Genomic DNA, 16520 nt, shown 5'->3' with positions numbered 1-16520 from the left:
CAACTCACTCACCATTCTATTGGTATCTATAAGTAATGGTCTCTTGTAGTGGATTTAACCTGGCCCAGTCATAGGCCATCCTGACCTATAAAGATGCTTGGATCCACATGTCATAAACATTAGGTACTACTGAATGTCTGCTAGAATACAAAAAGATGTGTGTCTACATCAGGTCAGATGATTGTGAAATGCACTTTTTAAGTGTGTACTCTATTTTGTTATTGAAGATGACCACAGAAAAATTAAAAGCTTTATTTGAGATTTAATTTAAAAATCAGGTCCCTTTTGCCTCAGTATACCTTTCCTCTTGTTCTTGACATATTCCTTGTCACTGATGCAGTACTTATGAATCTGTTGAACCAAGTGAATATTAACTGAATGTACCAGGACTTACACGAGCCAATAGGAAGGGCCTCTTTCTTCAAAGTATCAGTGCCTCTTTTACCAATCTAGCTTTTTTACTTGGGTCCTGTGGACAGTTTCAGTTGTCTTCTAAGTATAATACATATAGTCCTGAGAAAAATGTACTTAATGATCAGGGGGCCCAGAATTGGAGATGGGAGTTTAAGCAGTCACTATGTGTGAGGTTTTACACACCTTGGTGGGGAAGGGGTTAGATGATATCTTTACAAGAGGTTCCTAGACAGACAAGTTTTGAGTGGATACACTCGACACTATTTCCCAGCCCCTTTCTCCCTTGCCAACCCTCTAGTATAGAGAATGGAACATATATAAGTATCCAAATAACATAGCCAAAGCCAATGAGATATAAAAGGAAGTCTGTGAGAGGGCCTTGGCCTCTTCTCTAATAAGAGAAATAGATGTGACAGACGCCATCTTCTCTCCTTTCTCTCTTCCTAGACCACAGATGTGGTGATTGACCTGGCCATATTTACATCATGAGCCAACTAGCACAAGGCCAAAAGGACAGCCCACTAAAAAGCTAGCAAGAGCCACTGTCTTTGATTATGCCTTTGATAATCATTCCATGTCTCCAGGCTCTTGTTATGTGACATAAATTAATGCAGGCTTATTATTAAAATGGTGCCTCGTTCACAACTTCTTCCAGGGTCAGCACTGGTGTTTATGGTGTCCTCTTTGCTTATTAACAGCAGATTTAGTACCCTACTTGCAAGAGTCAAGCCCTGTATTTCTGTGATACCACTGTGAATCTCAGTATTTTATTCTCCCTTAGATAGCTATTTAATTTAAAAATAAACTCTACTTCAACATAAATTTTGGGGTGTCAAATAGACTTTGCAAAAATGATGCTTCCCCAAAGCATCATTTCAGTTCGAAAAGGAGCACAGTATGGCAGAATGATTATGGTTTGAGAATCAGACCCTCAACACACCTAAATTCAAATCTCTTTGTCTCTTAATACATAGTAAAATTGGGCACAATATTTGACACTTGTGAGTCTTTGTATCCCCAAATTTAGAGTGAGAAAAGAACCAACCTTGAAAAGTAATTATGAGGATTGAAAATTATGTATATTTTTAATGTCCATATATGTGGCACGTATATACTATGAGGTACTTATTCAGTCATAAGAAAAGATGAAACAGCACCATTTGTGACAACATGGATGAACCTGGAGAATATTGTGCTAAGTGAAAAAAGTCAGAAAAAGCTAAAAACCAAATATTTCACTCGTATGTGGGATATAAAACTGAAACTCATAGACACAGATGAAAGCGTGGTGGTTACCAGAGGGAAGGAAGTAGGGAAGCAGTAAAAAGTATAGGGGGCCAATTACATGGTGACAGAAGACGATTTGAATGTGAGTGATGGGTGTGCAATGCAACAGAAGATCATGTACCATAGAAATACACACTAGAGACCTCTATGATCTTATTAACAAATGCCATCCCAATAAATGTAATAAATAATAATGTCTGTGAAGGGTCTGATATACAAGCAGTACTCATAAAATCAATCCAAACATAGATCTTACACTTTTTACAAAAATTAACTCACAATGAATCATAGACCTAAATAGAAAACACAAAGCTATAAAACTTGTAGAAGATAAACACAGGAGAAAATTAAGTGACCTTGGGTTTGGCCTTTAGATACAATATCAGCAGCATGATTCATGGAAGAAAATATTGCTAAGGTGGACTTCATTAAAATTAAAAACTTAGACTCTGTGAAAGCACTCTAATTCACTGATGGTAGGAATGCCCTTCTGCAAGATAGTTTGGCAGTTTCTTAAAAAGCCAAACATATCTTACCATATTATCTAGTAATCATGCTCCTTGGTATTTACCCAAATGAGTTGAAAACGTATGTCTAGCAAAATTCTGCCCATAGATGCAGATTTTTTTATAATTGCCAAAACTAGGAAGCAGCCAAGGTGTCCTTCAGTAAGTAAATGGATAACTAAACTGTGGTACAATCGTACAGTGAAATATTATTCAGTGCTAGAAATAAATTGCATCAAGCCATGGAAAGACATGGAGGAAACTTAAGTGCACATTGCTAAGTGAAAGGAGTCAGTCTGAAAGGCTACATAGAGTATAGGGGTCTAACTATGATAGTCTGGAAAAAGAAAAACTATCGAGACAGTAGAAGAGCCCAGTGGTTATCGGAGATTGAGGGAGGAGAAAAAAATAAATAGGTGGGGCACAGAGGAGTTTTAGGGTCGTGAAACTATTCTTTCTGTATGATAGCGTAACAGTGGGTACATGGCATTACACATTTGTCAGAGCGCGTAGAATGGACAGCACAAAAAGCAAACCAAAATGTAATAATAATGGTCAACACTGGTTCACTAAGTATGACAAATCTGCCACACTAATGCAAAATGTTAATAAAAGGGGAACTTAAGGGTAGGTGTGGGAGCATGTGAGAACTCTGTAATTTCTGCTCCAATTTTTCTATATATCTAAAACTGCTCTTAAAAAATAGTCTATTAATTTAAAAAATACTAATGAGCATGGAGTGTCTAGAACACAGGGAACACTCAATAAATAATAGCTACTGCTCACTGTCTGCCTTGTGAGCATGTATGTCCATGGCACCATAACTTCCACAGCTGGCTAAGGGTACCTGTGATGTTAGAGTTTCTCAACTTTTGTACTATGAGATTTTGGACTAGGTGACTTTTTATTGTGGAAAGCTGTCCCAAGTCTTGTAGAATTTTAGAAGTACCTGCTCCTTCCCAACCACAGAAAACCTGCTCCCCACCCCCCCACACCCATCAGTGACTAATATGTCTCCAGAAATTGTCAAATGTCCTCTGATGGGAACAAAATACTCCCAGTTGAGAACCATTGCATTATGTGCTTTTGAAGAAAAGTAAAAGGGCTCAAAAGATCTTCATGTCTACCTCTGTCACATTAGACAAGAGTTTCCAAACTCCACATGTAGAGTGTATACCACCAGAAATAAATCATATCTGCTGGGGACTTTTCATTTTATGATTCTGGCCTTGGGACCAAAACATGCTGGGGGAAGAGCCTGGTTTGGCATTATTTGAAAGCTGGGAAGCTAATCAGTCTGTTTTTGGAAGTTCTGTCCAAACTGATCCAAATAAAACTAAAACCATATGGCCAGAGCAGGGATATGACGCTCACCTTTCTTCCCCTAATTCCTTTTAAAATAAGCACAGATGCCAAGAGTGGTAAATTCCTTTGCCAAAAGATCACTTTCAGCCTATTTTGTTTGTTTTGTTTTCTTTAAATAACTGCTAAGGACATTTTGATACATTATGGCATTTTCCTCCCAAGAAAAAAGTTTTCAGATTAGTAATATTTTTTCTTCACTAATCTCAGTCTTAGCCACTAAACCTCAATCAAAGGGTCTGGAGAAAAGCAAAAGACCCCGTTGTTTGTTATTTGTTAGCTAAAAGGGGATTTTATGTGTGTACGTTAAATGGGTCGGATACCCTATGACTATCTTATTGAAGTTTGAAAGCTGGGAGTTTCCAGGAGATGGGTTAAACTTGATTTGCCTGTGAATTTTCATTAGGTACTAGCCAAAAGATTTTATTTATTTGTTTATTTACGTAAAGAATAAGGGATTTCGGCAACAGGCGCCAGTCCAGGGGAATTCACAGTTCCATGAAGACTAACAGCCCAGGCAGGGCTAGTACTTCCCCCACGTGGTTTCTCTGGATTCGTTATCAAAGGAAAACAGGCCTTCTAAGAATGAACTTCAGATGAATCATTCCTTTTCACCAAAAATTCCTAGTATAGCCAAAAGATAGTCCAGCTAGTTTGGGTAAGAAAGAGGGTGGGCAGAAAACGAATAGGAACATGTGTGAGATCAGGGTCCCTTCGGCTCCGTCCCTGAAGAAGACAGTGCCGCCGACAGGCCCACCTGTAACACTGCTGAGCTTCGTGGGACTTGGATGACGTCAGTTGTAGAGCATTTAGGGTTTGGGTTTTATTCTAGGTGACAGACCTTAAGCCACAGAGCCACTCATGTGTTCTTCATAAACTTATTTTTTGTGTGCTTGTGAAACACTGGGCTCACCAAAGTGCAGGGCTGGGGTGATTCTCACTAAAGAAACACATACTGTACGTCATCTTGATCACCAGAAGTCTCCTTCTCAGAGATTTCTATGAAGGTGTCAAGCAGTCGCCAATTCTGGCCAAGCATTAGAACACCTGCTGATTTTTTAAATACTATGGACATCCAATGTCTGTTCCAGCTCTTCTCAATCTGAAGTCTCAAGGTAAAGTTCAAGCATCAATTACAGTTTGAGGCTGGAAGCCAAGGTTACAAAGGCTATGTAAAAACAGTAGTTACAGAAGGTCACCCAACCACGTGTTCCATTTGGACTCCTGATGAGTAACAGAAGCACATGTCATGCCCTTTCCCGGTGAGGACACCAAGCAGAGAACAAAGGGTGCCTCTCTTCCTTAGTTCACCTTGGATGCACAATTATCTCAGACTTTCTAGGTCATCTATCTTACTCTCTCTAAAAGTATTATCATTACTGGCCTCCTCTTTCTGCTTAATATAATAACCAATTAAAGCAGTAGATATTTATGCCATTCTCTAAGTTCTTAGTTTTAGTCTTCTCCATCAGAACCTGATATACTAAAAGAGACAACAAAAGTTTGAGATTCCTGAAAGATCTAAGATAGTCTCCTGTGGGAAAAAATAGTTCTCATAATAGCTTATATGTATGAAAGCTAGAAAAGCCCTGCCAGAAGGCAACCTTTTTAAGAAGAAGTTGAGCACATTCAGGATTTAAAAAGTGCTTCTATTTAAACAAATATTTTATGTGAAGAAAGTTTTAAATTGTTGTTTCTGAAGAGTCACTTAAAACTGAATCAGAGAAATTACATATTCAGGAAGATCCCTTTGGCCTGGGCTAGTAAAGAATTGGAGGTGCCATCATCAAAGTGATGGTAGAACCAGCCAGCGTACCTGCTTAAGAGGTGCTACTCTTAGTCTGCCCCATGATATGCACTGCAGCCTCTGGGGTTTAGAACCCCATGATGCATGGACAACTTTTTGATGCTGTCCTGTAGAAGATACGATTTTCAATGATGAGGATTAGGATTCTCTACTGGACCAACTCTGCCTTTGGTGAAGTCACATGCAACACAGCCACATGCATGAGGGCCTTGAGAGTTCAACTACTGCATTTAATTGTGGTGGAAAGTTATCTAAAAGGTCAAAACATAATCATGTGGGTGAGCTGTGATGCTGTCCCTAAATAACCCTACATAACGTTAGGGAAATTAATCAATTCATTCACTTGTTTTTGTACTTATAAAGTACCTGTTATATACCAAGGAGGTGAGGGAGGTGCTGAGAGGGAAAAGAGCCAGTAGTGGCTGCACAGTGGCTCACAGCTGATGAGCCCGACAGCCGTTGGAGTGAGGGAACTCTACTCTGCGTGCTCCAGATAGGATTTTCTCCTTGGAGAAGTTTTTGCTGAAACTAGTCATTGAGGCGGCATCCAGGAGGTGGCAATGGGACAGGATGGCTGAAGTAAAGTGCTGGAGAAATGTATTGGCAATGAGGAGATCACAGAAAACAGCCTGTCGAACAGGCTCTGTGTTGAGCGGGCCTCTGGATGTTTAAGTTTCTAAAGATAAAGACTGGTCCATATGCTAAAGTCTTCAGTTGAGTGAGGGGAATTGACCAGGATACCTGCAGACAATCTTCTCATGCCCTGGGGAAGCACGAGGATCTTTGCCATAAGCAGTAACAATAGTCACTGTTTTCTCTACTCTTTCAACATTGTGGAAACCACGCTAAACTTCAAATCAGAAGACCCAGGTTCAAGTCTTGGTCCTGTGACTTTCTAAATGTGCCTTTTACTTTGGACATAACACTCAGCCTTTATTTCTGGGTTTCCTCATCCGTGGATTATATAAGTGACCTTCAGAAGGTGGGCGAGAGGTGGGGAAGGGATGACCTGCCTCCCTAGGAAAGTACATCAAAATTTCTAGGAAAGTAGTTTTTAACCCTCTGCACACATGAGAATCACCTGAATTTGGTCTAAGTTGGGCCAAACTTTGGAAACTTTCAAAAGGTCCCCTGTGATTCTAGTGGGCAGAGTTTGGGAACCACTGCTCAAGGGAAACAGATGTCATTTGAGAAGCAAATTCAATATACACTACCAGAACACGAGCCCCGTCTTTCTCTTTGGTTCGCTGAAATTGCCCCAGTGCCCAGAATATCTGACACGTGGTGAGCACTTAATAAACTGTGTTTGGGAAGCATCGTGATCATAAAGCAGATCAGAGCACTGATCCAGGGACATCAAGGAAGTCAAAATTGTTGCTGAATTTCTCATTCAATTACTCAATTCTCTGGTCAGTCCTGGACATCAAACTGTGGGTGACCCTATAACCTCAAGTATAATTTTAAAATATTAAGTCGAGTTTGTTTACAAATAAAGAACCTTCTTCAGAATGCCCCCAACACGCACATGCCCATGCGGCTTCAGCATCATGAGGGATCTGTATTCCGGGAATTTCTTTTCATTACACCCCCAAGGAGACAGGCATCTTCCACCTTAAACCTGTGACATCCCTCAGCAATCAGAGTGTAGAGACTATCTGTTTGTGAGTGTGTCTTCCTCTGTCTCCTCCCTTTACAAGAAGTTCCCTGAAAACAGACAGTCTGTATTTTCTCTTGTAGTTCCAACACCCACTGGTAATGATGACGATAGTGATGTCTCTGGCATGGAAACAATATTTTATCATTTAATGAACAAATTGCTACACTGTCTGGGACACATTGGGATTTCCCTCCACTGAATTTCCTTTCAGATAGGGAAAGAACCAGGATTAAACCACATAATTGTACTTGGTGGGCAATTGTGGGATAACTTAGATGTTTATATTTTCCTGAGATAAAGAGAAAAGGGAAGGGGTAAAGGAGAGCCTGGGTGGGCATTGGCTCCTGGGGATAGGCTGGTGGACTCAAAATACTGACCTCTTCCCAGCCTGCTTTGAGAAGGTCAGCCAACGACCTTGGCAGCAAAACACCATAATAATGAAATTTAAAAGGAGGAGAGTTCTTAAGGTCAGAAGTGTCCCTAGCTGCAAATTCTTCCACTGTGTGGTCTTCTAGACATAACTGGAGAATGAGATTTTGGAAACTCAGTCTTCTGTGTTCTCATTAACCAGCTGAATGATATTGGGTAAGCTACTTAAGCATGTATGGGTTAGCCTTTTCTTTCCATAATAGGAATGGCTAAAAGTTGTTGGCTTACCCACAGTGTAGTAGTGAAAACAAAAAATTGGCAATGCCTGTAAAACTGATTTACAGTGAAACTGTAAATCAAGTCAAAATTTAGGTGCTACACAAAGTGACATAAGTAGCAAATACAGGTCATACTTGGCAGTCACTTAGGTGCCCGGGAGTTTGACATATAAGTTCCACAGTCAAGGCTCTTGTCGGTGGCCCCCAGATCTAGCACAGGACCTGGAACTAAGCACTGGTAATAGGTCATTGCCCATGGTGGATGTCATTTTAGCTGTAAATGGTGCTGTTGTCTCTTGAGAGAACAGATAACAGCCTAAGGGAATCTGAACTTCCCAAGTTCTTTATTCCCTCCCCTATCTGAGCCTCCCAGCTATAAGGTAATAATCAGAGCCTCTTTGAAAATGTTGAATTACCTGCCTGTCCTAGAACTGCTACCTGTGAATGCCTAGAACATATCTATGAGGGACCCTGAAGGGCTAGGCATCATCACAGTGGCCCTTGCCTGTCCTTGTCTTTTGTAGCTATTCTTCCACATCTACTTTTGCACATAATTGTAGCCCCTCACTGTTCTTTTCCATCTCATGATAAAATCCAAATTTCCCAATAGCTATTAATCCACAAGAACAATTGCTTCTTCTGAGAACCATCCTTGACCAACTAGCAGTGAAGCTAGCTGACTACTGCCTACCTCCTCCTGCTGGGGCCCCTACAACTCTCCTCCTCCAAGTTAGGAGACTTCTCTGGGATCTTTCATGCCTGGCATTCTTATGTTCATCATTCTGTTATTTTTTTCTCTCTTCTTTAAAGGGCCTAGATTCTCTGCCTGGTAAATAAGTTCCAGGATAGGAGCACATGATATTTTCTTATTTTATGACTTTCTTTCATAGCCAGTACAAAAAAAGGCATGTTTCCTTCTCTTCTTGCTATTGTTATTTATATGGGTCTGAGCCTTGTCTAGGAGAATAAATATTTTCCCTCCACCCATCTTAGAGTTTCCAGCTAGGACCCTGTAAGTTGGACTTACATGAAAGAAAGGTGAACAAGAGAAAAATAAAGACATTTATTAATATATGGATCATGCTTACCTGTGGGAGCACTCAGAGATGAGTGACTCAAAGGGGTGGTTACAGCGTGGGACCTATGTATCTAGCTCAGTGGAAGAAAGGGAGGGGGGAAGGCCACTTACTGTGAAGCAGATGATTTTTTGGGAAGATAAATGGGCTCTTGGGAAGAGATATGAGAGGTACAAAAATTTGTCAGAAGTCTGTCTGGGTGTGGTGCTAAGAAGAGAAGTCTCTCAGAAGAGAAGGGTAGAGCTACCCTAGAAGGAGATGTATGACAACTGAGTTCTTTGAAGAAGCTCTGCTTTTCAGCAGATAAGGAATTTCAAGAGTTCAGATGCCTTTAGCTCAAAAGAATTCTTGTATCAAAGTGACGTATTTGGGTGTGGTATAACCTGTTCCACTTCAACCTTCTATTCCCAATTACTGTACTTTGTGTTATTATAGGATTGACTTGTAGGGCTAAACAAGTTTTAGACCTTGCTTTTGGCAGGGTGGGAACTGGAGTGAGACAAGTGAAAGGCTTACCCAGCTGTAAAATTCAAAGGAGAGACACAAAACTCAGTTAAGATCATTATTTCAATGCAATATTTTTAAAACCATAAATGCAAAACATTCATGGTGAGCAAAATATAAACTTTTTATATTAAGCTAGGCCGTTACGGAAAACAGGTCACTGGCATTAATGATCTATTTCTGATACTTATTTACTATACCGATGGCTTCATTGTCTGGGCGCCTCCTTCCAGTGAGGATTTTCCTAACCCACAGTGTCCTTGAAAGTTTCCCACGTGCTTCTCTTCTTCCTTCATATGTGATTCTATCCTCATGTGCTTGGTTAACAACAGCCCACCTTTCTCAGCCATGTCCCAGGCACTGAGCCAAGATCTTCACTCACATTCATTCATTATATCAGGTGATCCTCACAGTCTCCGTAGGGAGCAATAAAGTAGGTCCTGGTTTGGAATAAACCCACTGGGCTGGGATAAAATGAGGTAGGGTGGGGTCCCAGCTTCAAAGAGAAGATCACCCCAGAACTTCATAGTTCTCCTTTGCTTTCATGTACAGTTCTGGGCACCAATCACGGTCTCTGGACTAGGACCACCTCTGAATGGAGAAGTCCTCCCACATCCAAAGCCTCTCCTTATCCTGAGTTGCCAGTCCTTTCCATCTGAATGAGCTGCCGTGACAGCCATTAGAGTCAACAAAAGGCAGAGGGCTTTCAAGGCTTCATTTAAAAACTCCTAAATTCCCTCTCTCACACTCCCAAAAGCTCACTAGTAGACTAACTGGTCCACCTCTTTAAATGTGCCTTGAAAACAATAGAACAGATGAAAGAAAATTTCCATGAGGTGAGAGGAATCCAGAGTCTAAGACCAGCTGGAAGTGGCCCAACTCTCATTTGATGGTGGCAGACTCGCTGCATTGCTAGTGATGGTTCCCAAACCCCATGCACAGGGGAAAAGAGTCTGAGGTGTACCCAAAAGGCTGCCTGCTGATAGTGTCCCTGCTTATTCTGCAAATGCTTAGTAAGTTAGGAGGAAAGAACCTGAAGACTGGTTATAAAATTTCTGTAGAAGCTTGGGTTGGGGGGTGGGGGGTGTAAAATTATGCCATAATAGAAGGAATTGGTCATGTTAAGTGGATGGTATTCAAGTGAAGATGTCACTTAAAATATCTGATGGAAAACTCTAACTACCAACCTGTGAATTTGGCGTCACTGTTCCAAAGGAGGGAAGAGAAGGTGAGTGGTACTTCTCTATCTTCCTCCCACTTTTTAAATAGAGGCAAAGGATGGGCTTCTATGAATCCTCTAATATACAGCCAGAAAGGGTCCCCCCCCCCAGTCCTGGTCTTGTACCATCAGCTCCACACTTGGGCTGCTGAGAGGCATAGAACATCACAGTCGTACAGAAAGCCATTTGCAGAGAAGATAAGAAATAAAATGGAAACCGAACTGGGCCGATCATGTGCCTCCCATATCCAAAATTAAATCTACAACCAATGGTCTCTCTGGCCCTCACCTTGCGGGTAACCAGAACACACTAAGTAGTTCCTGCTGAACTGTATGTGAGCTATCATCAAGCCTCCACACAAAACCCATGTTTAAAAACCAGCCTTTCCTGATGAGGCTTTATATTCTAAAGAGACTTTTTTTTTTTTTGCTTTTAAAAGTAGGTTTATTTTTACTTTTTAAGAAAGAAATGTTCATAATAGAATTTATTTTTTTTCTTGGCGCTATTTTTGCATGACGTGTAAGTGATGCTGGGCTAGGATTCCTGCGGCTGGCTGGCTGCAGACAGCTCCCGAACAGTGTAACCAGAGCACAGCTTCGCAAGTGAGAGACCCCCTGAGACCGCTGCTCAGATCTGGGACATCTCCTGGGTGAAAACCACAGTCTAGAAAATTTGAAAAGTACAGAGAAGCCTGAAGAAGAAAAAAAAGTCCCTTATCATTTCACCACTTTCAGCATTTTGATGAAAATACATTTTTGTCAGTGCAGTAGTTGCTTCGTGCATTTTAAGAAAACATCTTGATTTCAAATAGAGCCCGGGGTGGAGCGATGGTAAATTAGGCCAGCTCAGGTTTGAGGACCTGTGTGCCATGTTGCAGGTGGGCTGTAAAAGCCATGAGGGGAGGGGAAGCTTCTAAATATAACAAACTTCCCAAAAAGGCAATCTTAACCCTAACTGAAGTCATACTATTTTTGAAAGTGGAAATCCCCTCTTTCACCACACCACTCAGTGGTCGAGCCATCTAAGAATTCAGCTTTTCTGCCAGCGATAGGACAAGCTTGTCCTTCGGTGAATGCCACGGTTACTCCTCTTCCTTCCTGTCACCCACAGGGTCAGTAACCAGCGTTATCAGTGAAATGTGGCACCTGGTGCCCACAGGCCACTTCCCTGGGAGCCCAACCCTACCCCCAACCCCCAATCCCACTTAAAGGGGGTGTTCCCTTTGAAAGTTTTTTTTTCCAATCTTCACCTCGGTTCTGTACTTGTTTCTGGGCTTTTGCCAACATTTCTCCATGAAACAGCTTGTATTTGCTTTACATTTTTTTAAAAGGCCTGTATTTTGGAAAATATACTTCATATTTGTCTCTAACCTTTAGCATGGCCCGAAGGAGAATGTAACAGTTTCTTTTTGTAAATGCTAACTACAGGGGAGATATCAGTCACTTTATAAAGAAAGCCAAGCTTGCCCACATCCTTACACTCTTCCCTCAAAGTTCATTTTCACGTTCAGTTTGACTTGAGCTGTTAGGGCGTCGATGCGCCGGCCCGAGACATTTCTGCATGCTTGATGTTGGCGGCCGCATCTGCAGGCAGTGGTTTCCAGACGGGTCGGGGCCACCTACAGCAAAGCTCCGCATGCGTCCCCCCTGCAGGGCCCCTGAGTGACAGGGGGTGAGCTCAGGACCCCATCAAAGCAAATGCTTTTGTTACATCCTTCCAGGTATTTTTTTTAAAATCTTTCCTTTCTGGAGCAGTTTTAGGTTTACAACGAATTGAGAGGAGTTACAGCTATTTCCCACCTACCTTGCAGGCAGTGTTCAAACGGCTTTCCTTCATTTGTTCTTACCACTGAGCCCTAACATGATATAATATTTCTAAAGTTCCAAAGTGTTCAGAGGAAAAATTAAGGCTACGTTTTGAACAACTGAAAACAGAGGTCTCCCATTGCTTATTAATGTCCATCACTGTCATTCCTTCCTTTGTAACGTGCTGTGAATTTCTGTTCTTAGATGGAACTTCTGACTTATTCACCTGGGGACCCCACAAGGTAGAGCAGATGCAGCCCCTCAGTCCACACTGTGCACTTTTAAAAATTAAGGTTTTCTTTTTTTTTACTGTGTAGGTGATTTATGTTTATTTAGGAAATTTTGGAAAGTATCGAAAAGAAGAAAATAAAATTACCAATATAGATCGTCTCCCCAAAATTGTCATTCTAAGCCTGTTGGGAAACATCTGTCATTTTCTTCTGTGCCTATAAACACCCACAGCCACCATCCACTCCTCTAGTTAGAGTCATGTTAGACATGCTGTTTGATAACAGGATTTTTTTCACTTATTATGTTAGAATCACTGTCCTACCATTCATTTTACTTATCTGCTGTTTTCTTTTTTTAAATATTTTATTTATTTATTTAGAGGGGAAGGGAAGGAGAAAGAATGGGAGAGAAGCATCAGTGTGTGGCTGCCTCTCACCTGTCCCCTACTGGGGACCTGGCCTGCAACCCAGGCATGTGCCCCGACTGGGAATCGAACCAGCAACCCTCTGCTCCCCAGGCCCATGCTCAATCCACTGAGCTACACCAGCCAGGGCCTGTTGTTTTCTTTGTCATTAGAAAAACCCAGAAAAATCGCCAAGGCATTTATTGGCCTCATTTCCCGGATTAGGAAAACGAGGCCCGGAGCTGACGATGTTACAGTCGTAGGGCTGTTCATCCAGGGTCTCCCAACCGCTGCCCCGTCTCTGCCCCTGCATCAAATCGAAAGGGCAGAAAAGAAAAACTGAGGCTTCCCTGATATACCTTGGCAAAGATTAGAGTCCTTAACGATAGGCAGTTACTATAGTGACTTCTTGGAACAGAAAAAGCTAGATAAAAGTTTATAGTTAGAATGATTAGTGAGAGAAACGACAATATTTTCTAGAAGTTAAAAATATTTAGGAAATGTTGGTGAAGTTATTCATTGGTACCACCACTTTGGAAAACAATAAGACATAATGAACATACCACCATCCTAACACCTACCATTTCCTGCCCTGGGCATATGCTGAAGTGCAGAGCAAGGTTCAACAGACCATGGTGTCCAGGCCAAATCTGGTCTTTGTAAGTCAAGTTTTACTGAAACCCGGCCACATGGGTTTGCATAGGGCCGCCTCTGCACTACAACAGTGTAACTGAGCAATTGTGCCAGAGATCATGTGACCTAAGGTAGCTGCTATCTGGCCCTTTCAGAAAAAGTGTGCTGTCCTTATCTAAAAGGGAAAATATACATATTCACAAAAGGGCATGGACAGGAACATTTATAGCAGTTTAATACACAATTTCCAAACATGGAAGCCCACCCAAATGTCTACCAATGGTAGAACAAATAAATGTTGGTATATTTATACAAAGGAATACTCTACAATAATTTTTTATAAATCTATTGCTACCTATAATACAATGTGGATGTATCTCACACACTTAATATTGAGTGACAGAAAGTAGTCACAAGAGTATATCTACAAAATGATTCCATTTGTGTAAAGTCCAAGAACTGTCCAGAACTCATCTGTGCTGACAGAAGTCAGAATAGACTAGAAGGAGGTATAGAGAAACTTCTGGGGTGCTGGAAATCTTCTATATCTTATTCAGGGTGGTAGTTAAATGGGGGCACCCATATTTAAAAATCTGTCAAACTCTACACTTGAAAGTATGTTAAATCTCAAAAAAAAATTTTAAGAAAAAAAACTTATAAAGTATCAGAAATTGTACAAAGATCTACTACAATGAGTACAGAAAAAAATCCACTCTGATATGGTCAGAAGGTTCCCACTGTATTATGAGAGCTCTTAGATTAGAATGAAAGGGACTACATTTTGTTAACAAAATTAATGGAACAAGATGAGTGCAATGAAAGGCCACTTCAGCAAGAGATTAAGTTTGCTGGCCTTGCAAATGTTCCTCACTGAACGAGATGGAAGCAAACTGTCTGGACTCGGCAGCTGCCTGGAGAAGATTCTGGGGGCAGGCTGAGGAGAAGATGCACCAAGGAGACAAGGGAGGGAGACCAGATATGGGGCTCCTTTGGTGCCTCTCAAACTGCTGCTGTCTTCCAGGCAGCACTTACAAACTCAAGGGTGATTTTAGGGAAAAAATAAAGAAGTCAGTTGCCCAAATCTCTGAACTCTGTAAGCATGCCTGATAGACCAAAGGTATAACTATCTTTCTGATAACAGACAGTCCACAGAACTCCCAGCTGTTATGTACACAGGGTCCCATGGATCCAATATGTGCACGAGGACTTCGGTGGAAAGGAAACTTGAACCTCAGGAGAGAAAGGTACAATCTGCATCTATTCTTCTTTTATCAACTTCTTTTTTTGGAACTGAAATGCATTTGACATATAACGCTGTGTAAGTTTAAGGTGTGAACATCTGATTCGATACCTTTATGACTTGCATTTGGATTGCCACTGTGGTCTTAGCTGACACCTCTACCTTTCACATAGTGATCTTTTTGTGTGTTGGGAATAATTCGATCTAGTCTCGTAGCAAATTTGATGTTTATAATATTATCTACAATCACTATGCTATGCATTAGACCTCCAGGACTTCCTCATCTACTAATGGTGACTTTGTACCCTGAAACATCTTCTTACTGCCCTATCCCTCAACCCTTGGTAACACCATTTTACTCTGTTTTAATGAATTTGGTCTTTTTATATTTATATTCAACTATTTTATTTTTATCTATTTATATGTATTTACATTTATACCGGCTCTTTCCTATGCCTGGAACTTTGTTCCCCTATAAGCATGTGAATGATCACTTCTTCACTTCCTTCAAGTCTTTGCTCAAATTTCACTTTCTTGTTCAAACCTATATAGACCCCTTATTTAAAAGTGCAGCTTACACTGCCATCTCAATATTGTTAATTTTCCTTGCTCTGCTAAGTTTTTTTCAATTTTACATATCATTTATTTATGTACAATGCAAGTGACTTATTTATTATGCCTATTGTCTGTTGCTCTCCCAATAAACTGCGAACTCCATAAGAGCGGAGATTTATTTATCACTTCTGCACCCCTGGCATTAGGGTAAGCACACAATAACTACTTATTTTATAAATAAGTGAATTAATGTGGGAAACCATCCTTTCTGACACTAGTATTCAGAATTACTACTGTGGTCCATACATTTTCTCTGAAAAGTTCGCAGTAATTTGTACTCCTAACTAGCAATATATGAGCATGCTTATTTCCCTGTATTTTTATTAACATTGCATGTTTACAGTCATTTTAATTGGGGGCTATCTCTCAGAGGCAAATATACTTGACTGGTATTTTAACATTTTATGTGTTTATTAATCATTTGCATTTTATTTCTAGAAATTGCCTGTTTGTGTCATTTGGCCATTTTGTTTTGTCTCTTTTTTTTTAATACTTAAGCATCTTTTTAATAAATAAACTTACTCTTTTTTAAAAAATATTTTTACTATTTTTTTAGATTTTATTTATTTATCTTTAGAGAGGAAGGGAAGGAGAGGAACATCAATGTATGATTGCCTTCCATGAATCCCCTGCTGGGAACTGGCCTGCAACCCAGGCATGTGCCCTGACTGGGAATGGAACCGCAATCGTGTGGTTCGCAGGCTGGCACTCAATCCACTGAGCTACACCAGCCAGAGCTAAACTTACTCCTTTATCTATCAAATGTAGTCTAAATATTTTATTCCATTATATTTTTCTTTTAAACATTTGACTTGAAGCATTTAGATACTTTCTGTTCAAAGAAATTAAGAATACAAATGGTCTATTTTATTATCTAAAGAAAACAAAAGATGTTTATTTTATAGCCAAACTTTATGATACCTTTTTGCAGGAAAGGATTATTTTCAGGGATCGGGGATCTTAATTAAATTGCGGTTGTAAGTTGTAGCAAAGACAGGGAGCTGCCAACAGATGACTTTGCACAAAGTCTTGCCTTTCGGGAAAAGGGAAGAAGAAAGATAATGGCCAGGCGAGGTTTTTTAATCATTTGATCTCTAGGACAACTCTTTACAG

The sequence above is a fragment of the Artibeus jamaicensis genome, unplaced genomic scaffold (genome assembly GCF_021234435.1).
Source record: "Artibeus jamaicensis isolate MK-2021 breed Jamaican fruit bat unplaced genomic scaffold, CSHL_Jam_final contig_387, whole genome shotgun sequence".
Classification (NCBI taxonomy): domain Eukaryota; kingdom Metazoa; phylum Chordata; class Mammalia; order Chiroptera; family Phyllostomidae; genus Artibeus; species Artibeus jamaicensis.
This window is presented reverse-complemented; position numbering follows the sequence as displayed.